We start from the raw sequence: 5,782 nt of genomic DNA on the forward strand, positions 1-5,782 counted from the left end.
GACTACGATGACCTGGATGACTGAGAACCTTCACAGACTTAATGATTCGAGCAAGTCGTGAAAATGTTCTGAAAAGAACGCTGTCTGTTTTTTGTTTTTTTTTTACATCTGACACAAGAAATATGAACCACCTGAATGTTTCACCTATTTTTTAAATATTAGTATTAGTTGCTGACTATTTACATCCCAACAGAACAGATTAGGGATGTGGTAGAAGGGGAGAGTGTCATCGTGGATGTGCAGATGATGAATATGGAGCAACTGTGTGATGCTGTCGTGTCAGTATGAATCAAAGTTTTAAAAACTTTGTTGAATCTGTGCCATGAAGAATTAGTGCAGTTCTAAAAGAAAAAGGAGCTCAATCAAGATAGCAGCAAGATTTCTTAATGAAGTGACCGATGAGTGTACAACACAAATATATGACGCTCTTGCCCGGACACAGGAAAGCGGTCCTATTTAATGTGGTTGATAAATTATATAAAATGTCTAATTAGAGGACTGATTGCTTACACAGTAATTTCTGCAAGGAATTCAGTAGAAATGACACATATGGATATGATTAAGACCCTAGGCTCCAATAAAAAATCCTCAGAAGCCTTTTCATATAAGTGGAGCACTTTATTTACATCAACAGGTTTTGAACCACAGGTTTTTTAAGTGCCTGCTTCACTTTGTTTGTGCAATGTATGACTGAGCACGACTGCAGCCATGATACCGTGATACTAATGAGTATTTGTTTTTGTGTAGTTAGAAAGACTTTAAACATTTAGATTTATTGTTGCAATAGAATATTTTTGCCTATGGCAAAACTGAATTCAAAGTAACTGAGGTTAAAAAAAGAAGAAGAAAGAAATAGAAAAGCTCAGAACTTTTATTTGTGTCTGAATGACAAAGTCCTTCAGCGAAAGATGAATTGTTCTCCATGCATTTCATGTTCTGTACAAAATGAAAGCGTTAACATTCTAGATCAAGTTTAAGAGATGCTAATACCAGGTTTCAGCAACTATGGACAGAGTTAGCTGGGTGATGCCTACTGCTAACTGCTAGAGTCATTTGAAAATAAATAAAGCTATCAATAAAGCATTATCAATTTATCAAATCAACCACCGACAAATTGAATAAAAGTGTTAAAAATATTTTCCATTTAAAATTAAAACAAAAAGAAAACGAAACCAATTGTTCTGCATGTGATGAGTCTGTAGGGGTGTTTCTTCTGTCTCATCAAGCCACTGATGAGCTGTTGGCACTGTAATTTAATTCAGTTCAGTTTAATTTATAATCTGACCTAATCACGACAACAATCGCCTCAATGTACTTACAATAATGCAGAGAAAACCCCAGCAATCAGACAACGCCTTATGAGTAAGCGCTCAGCAACAGTGGGAAGAAAAAACTTCCTTTTAACAGGAAGAAGCCTCCAGCAGAACCAGGCTCAGGGAGGCCATCTGCTGCGACCAGTTGGGGGTGAGGGGTGGGAGACAGGTGAAAGACAGAGATTAATAATAAGTAATAATTAAAATCTAGAGAGTGAATCCAGAGAGAACACATAGTGAGTAAAAAAAAGGTGACTGAAGAAGAACCATTGCATCATGGGAAGTCACCAGCAGCATAGGCCTGTTGCAGTGTAACTAAGAGTGGATTGAGGGTCAACTTATCCAGTCCTAACTATAAGATTTATCCAAAAAAAAAAAGTTGTAAGACCAATCTTAAAAGCAGAGGGTGTCTGTCTCCCAATTACAAACTCACAGAGAGAACTGGTTTCACAGAAGGAACTAAATGCTGATGGCTCTGCTTCCCATTCAACTTTTAAATACCTTATGAACCACAAATAAGCCAGCAGTCTGAGAGCGAAGTGCTCTATTGGATTACTATGAGGTCTTTAGGATGAGACGGGGTTTGATTATTTACTCTAATTTTAGAGATTCTGCACAAATGCAAGAATATATATATGTATATTTGTCTAATGTGCACACTGAAGAAGATATCCTGGTCAAAAACAAGTCCACCTGGTTAGACACCATGTTTCTAGGATTTTTAAAATAACCTCAGTTTTGTCTGAATTTAGTGGTCATCCCAGTCATTATGTCTAATAAGTAATAGCTTAAATTTTGCATGTGTCATCTGGCTGCACGGATAGCTAAAGCTGGGTTTCATTTTCATAGCAATGACAACATACGTTGTGTTTTGTGGCATATGGTAAACAAAACTGCCCAAGGGAAAATGTCTAATGCAAATAGTTTTTCCTAGCAACGAGCAACCAATTCTGTGGAACTCTGTGGAGCAAATAAACTGTAGTGTTTGACAAACAGGAAGGCTGACTGACATGTTTGACAGGAGATAATAGTTAAAACTTTATGGCACTTACTTTGGAATGAACAAGTTTCATAATGTCTTGTGGCAAACACTACATGCTCATATATGTTCACATTTAATGTGGTGATGTCACTCATTACATTAAAGGGAGCAGCGATGCTAAATAATTAAAAACACACGCATCTTTAAATTTGCTCTTGTGAATGTCTGTCACTGTAACACAAGTCATCCTAAGAGTAACAGGCAACAAATATCTGCAAGCTACAACACCCTAAAACGTTAGTTCACACCCTGACCACAAACGTAAACTAAAGCTTCAAACATGTTACTGTAAGCCATCTGACACTGTGTTTCGTTTTCTTAAAGAGCATGCATTTCAGTGACAAAGAGATTTCATGTGAGAGATACAGAAGAGTAATTCTAACAAGATAATCGAGCAAAACCTGTTCCACATAATGAATAGATAAAAAAGTATGATTCATTTTCCGATGGCTGCTTCCAGCTGGATGATGCACCATGTCACAAAGCTATTATATACCACATTAAACATTTTTCTTTTAATGTCTCTTGCATTAAATAAGGAATGGACAAAGGTCTGTACACAATTCAGCATACAAATAAGCTCCAGATTACTTTCTTTTTTTTCTTTTAATGTTTAAGCCAAAGTTTTATCCACATGAGGATGAAACATTTAGCTTTATTGTTAGATTTGTGTAGATTTTTTGCCTGTTTCTTTTATGTCTTAATGGGAAAAAAAATATCATTTTTTCAATGAGGAACATCTAATGAGGCAGTTACAACAAATTATGTGTATACATGTGCTAGGGTGGGACAGAGTTTTGGGTGGTGGGTGGAGTGCTAATCAGATTAAAAATTAACTCAAGCTATATAAAATTTGAGAAAGAGAAATCCTGCTGTCTTAAAAGACTGGCTTCAACGTGACATGGCGCTGCTCTGATGCGAAGGGAAAAGCTGGAGTGATTGTTGGTTTATACATAAAGATCAGCTCAGGGTAAGATTTTTTACACTTTTGGTTCGTTACATGAGTCTTTACATGGCTGACTGCATGAATTAAATTATAATGTGGGATTATGTGATAACACAATACTCCATGGCTATTTTATTCCATTTTGAATTAAATCATAAGCAATGAGGTCAAAATGTATCACTTGATGCACTATAGTTATCTGATTATTTAAAACTTGCTATATTATTCCTTAATTATTCTTATTTCTAGCAGCCAGTTGAGATGGGATGAGGTGAGAATAGATAAATATAAGTATGGGTAAAAAGCAATGGAGTGATAGCAAATAAAAATAATTGTCATACTATATGCACAAAATATGGCATACCTACACATCACAGCTGCAGGAGCTGCTCAGACATTGAAATCCATGCCATGAAGCTCCTAGCACAGTTTTTGTGTTGATGCCAGAAGAAGTTTGTAGCCTTTCAGCTCACCTTTTTCCACCTCAGGACTCAGCGACTCGTCATCGCACTTGGTTGCAGCTGGGATAGGCTGCAGACTATCACAAAGAGCTAACACAAAGAGCCAGACAACTATTTGCACTCACACCTACAGGCATATAGAATTACCAGTTAACCTAAAACCAGTAATTCCATGTCGCTGGACTGCGGGAGTGAGTGCTAACAGTGGCACTCACCCATTCCTTCATAAATATTTGTAAAGGTGGACTGCGTGGCTACGTATTTGACTTTCGTCTTTGAATACAACTGAATTCAAAGATTAAGAGGTGTGGCACAATACTTCATCTACATAGTGTTTGCTCAGTCAATAAGCACCTTTCAAGTTTTTATGAACAGCATAATGTTTCAAAGGTTAAGCTCCTCCTTAGACTTCTGAAAAGAGAGAAAAAAATGTAAACAATAAAATAGGAACTGCTCATGTTGGCTAATAGACATGTATTTGACGTTTATTTGACAGAGATTGACAATAGACAATGCCATCCTTCTATCACTTATCTGGGTTTGTGTTGCGTGGGCAGCAGTTCGAGCAGAGAGTCTTAAGCCATCTGAGAAATATGATCTCTCCAGCCAGTCATTGGTCTGCCCTGAGCCTAGGCAGACAATAGACAATGTTGTGTATTGTCCATATCCAGCTGACGTGGTTATTAGTTCAAAAGGTGTTAGAGGAAGCACTGAAACAGTAGTGTTTACTCTGTATTCTGTTATGAACACACTAGAGAAAGTTCACTGTAAGCTTGGGTTTCAGCTGTAACATACAAAATTCAAAAGGAATGCTCATGAAATTCTGGAAGAATGTCTTGCTGTTAACAGCATGAGATCTACAAAGTCATTTGAAGCACAATAAAAGGGAACAAGTGAATTATTTTATGAAGAAATGGCTGTGGTCATGGACAGGAGAATAGATTAATAGATTACATAATTCACACGAAAGTTAATGGACTTTATATAATGATGGTGATGCCACAGAAGCAAATTGAAGCTTTACCAAACCAGTATTAGGCCTTTAGAGACTCTGACATAATATTTAAGGCTAATCAGTGGGCAGATATTTGCTATGCATCTAAAACCATGTTTTATCTATCCATGAACCAAGATGACACACACCAGTTAGTTAAACTGCATGAGTGTCTTTAAAGACATAAAGACCTGAATGATATCTGATTTCCTGCTTCTATATTCAAATCAAACTGAGGTTATTGCACTCAGCCATAAAAATCTGACATCCAGCCAGATGCTTATTCTGGATGGCAGCATCCTGTCCCAGAGTGATACTGAAAAAACTAGTTCCTGCATTTGTTACTTCAAGACTGGACTACTGTAATTCATCATTATCAGGATGTCTAAAAACTCCCTGAAAAGCCTTCAGTGGATCCAAAATGCTGCAGCAAGAGTACTGATAGGGACTAGAAAGGAAGAGCATATCTCTCCTATTCTCATGCTTGGTTCCCAGTGAAATCCTGAATTGAATGTTTAATCCTTCTCCTTATATGTAACGTCTTGAATAATCAGGCCTCATTACGACCTCACAGTACCATGTCACTTTGAATCAAGCTCTTCACTCTCAGACTGCTGGCTTACTTGTGGTTCCTAGAGTGTTCTGAAGTAGAATTGGAGGCAGAGCCTTCCATTTTTAGGCCTCTCTTCAGTGGAACCAGCTTCCAATTTGTATTCAGGATACAGACACCCTCTCTGCTTTTAAGATTAGGCTTAAAACTTTCCTTTTTGATAAATCTTATAGTTGGGGCTGTATCAGGTTACCCTAAATCCATCCTAAGTTATGTAGCAATAGGCCTAGGCTGCTACATATTAAATGTTTATATTTGAGCCAAATGCAAAAATAGATGTGCTTTAAACCAAATACTCAAAAACTCATATTTTAAGACACTCTGGGGTCAACAATAATTTGATATGCATCATTCATACAACTACAGTGAGGCAAAAAAGTATTTAGTCAGCCACCGATTGTGCAAGTTCCCCCACC

Source organism: Pundamilia nyererei, unplaced genomic scaffold (assembly GCF_000239375.1).
Source record: "Pundamilia nyererei isolate P.nyererei 1_Seehausen unplaced genomic scaffold, PunNye1.0 scaffold00092, whole genome shotgun sequence".
Classification (NCBI taxonomy): domain Eukaryota; kingdom Metazoa; phylum Chordata; class Actinopteri; order Cichliformes; family Cichlidae; genus Pundamilia; species Pundamilia nyererei.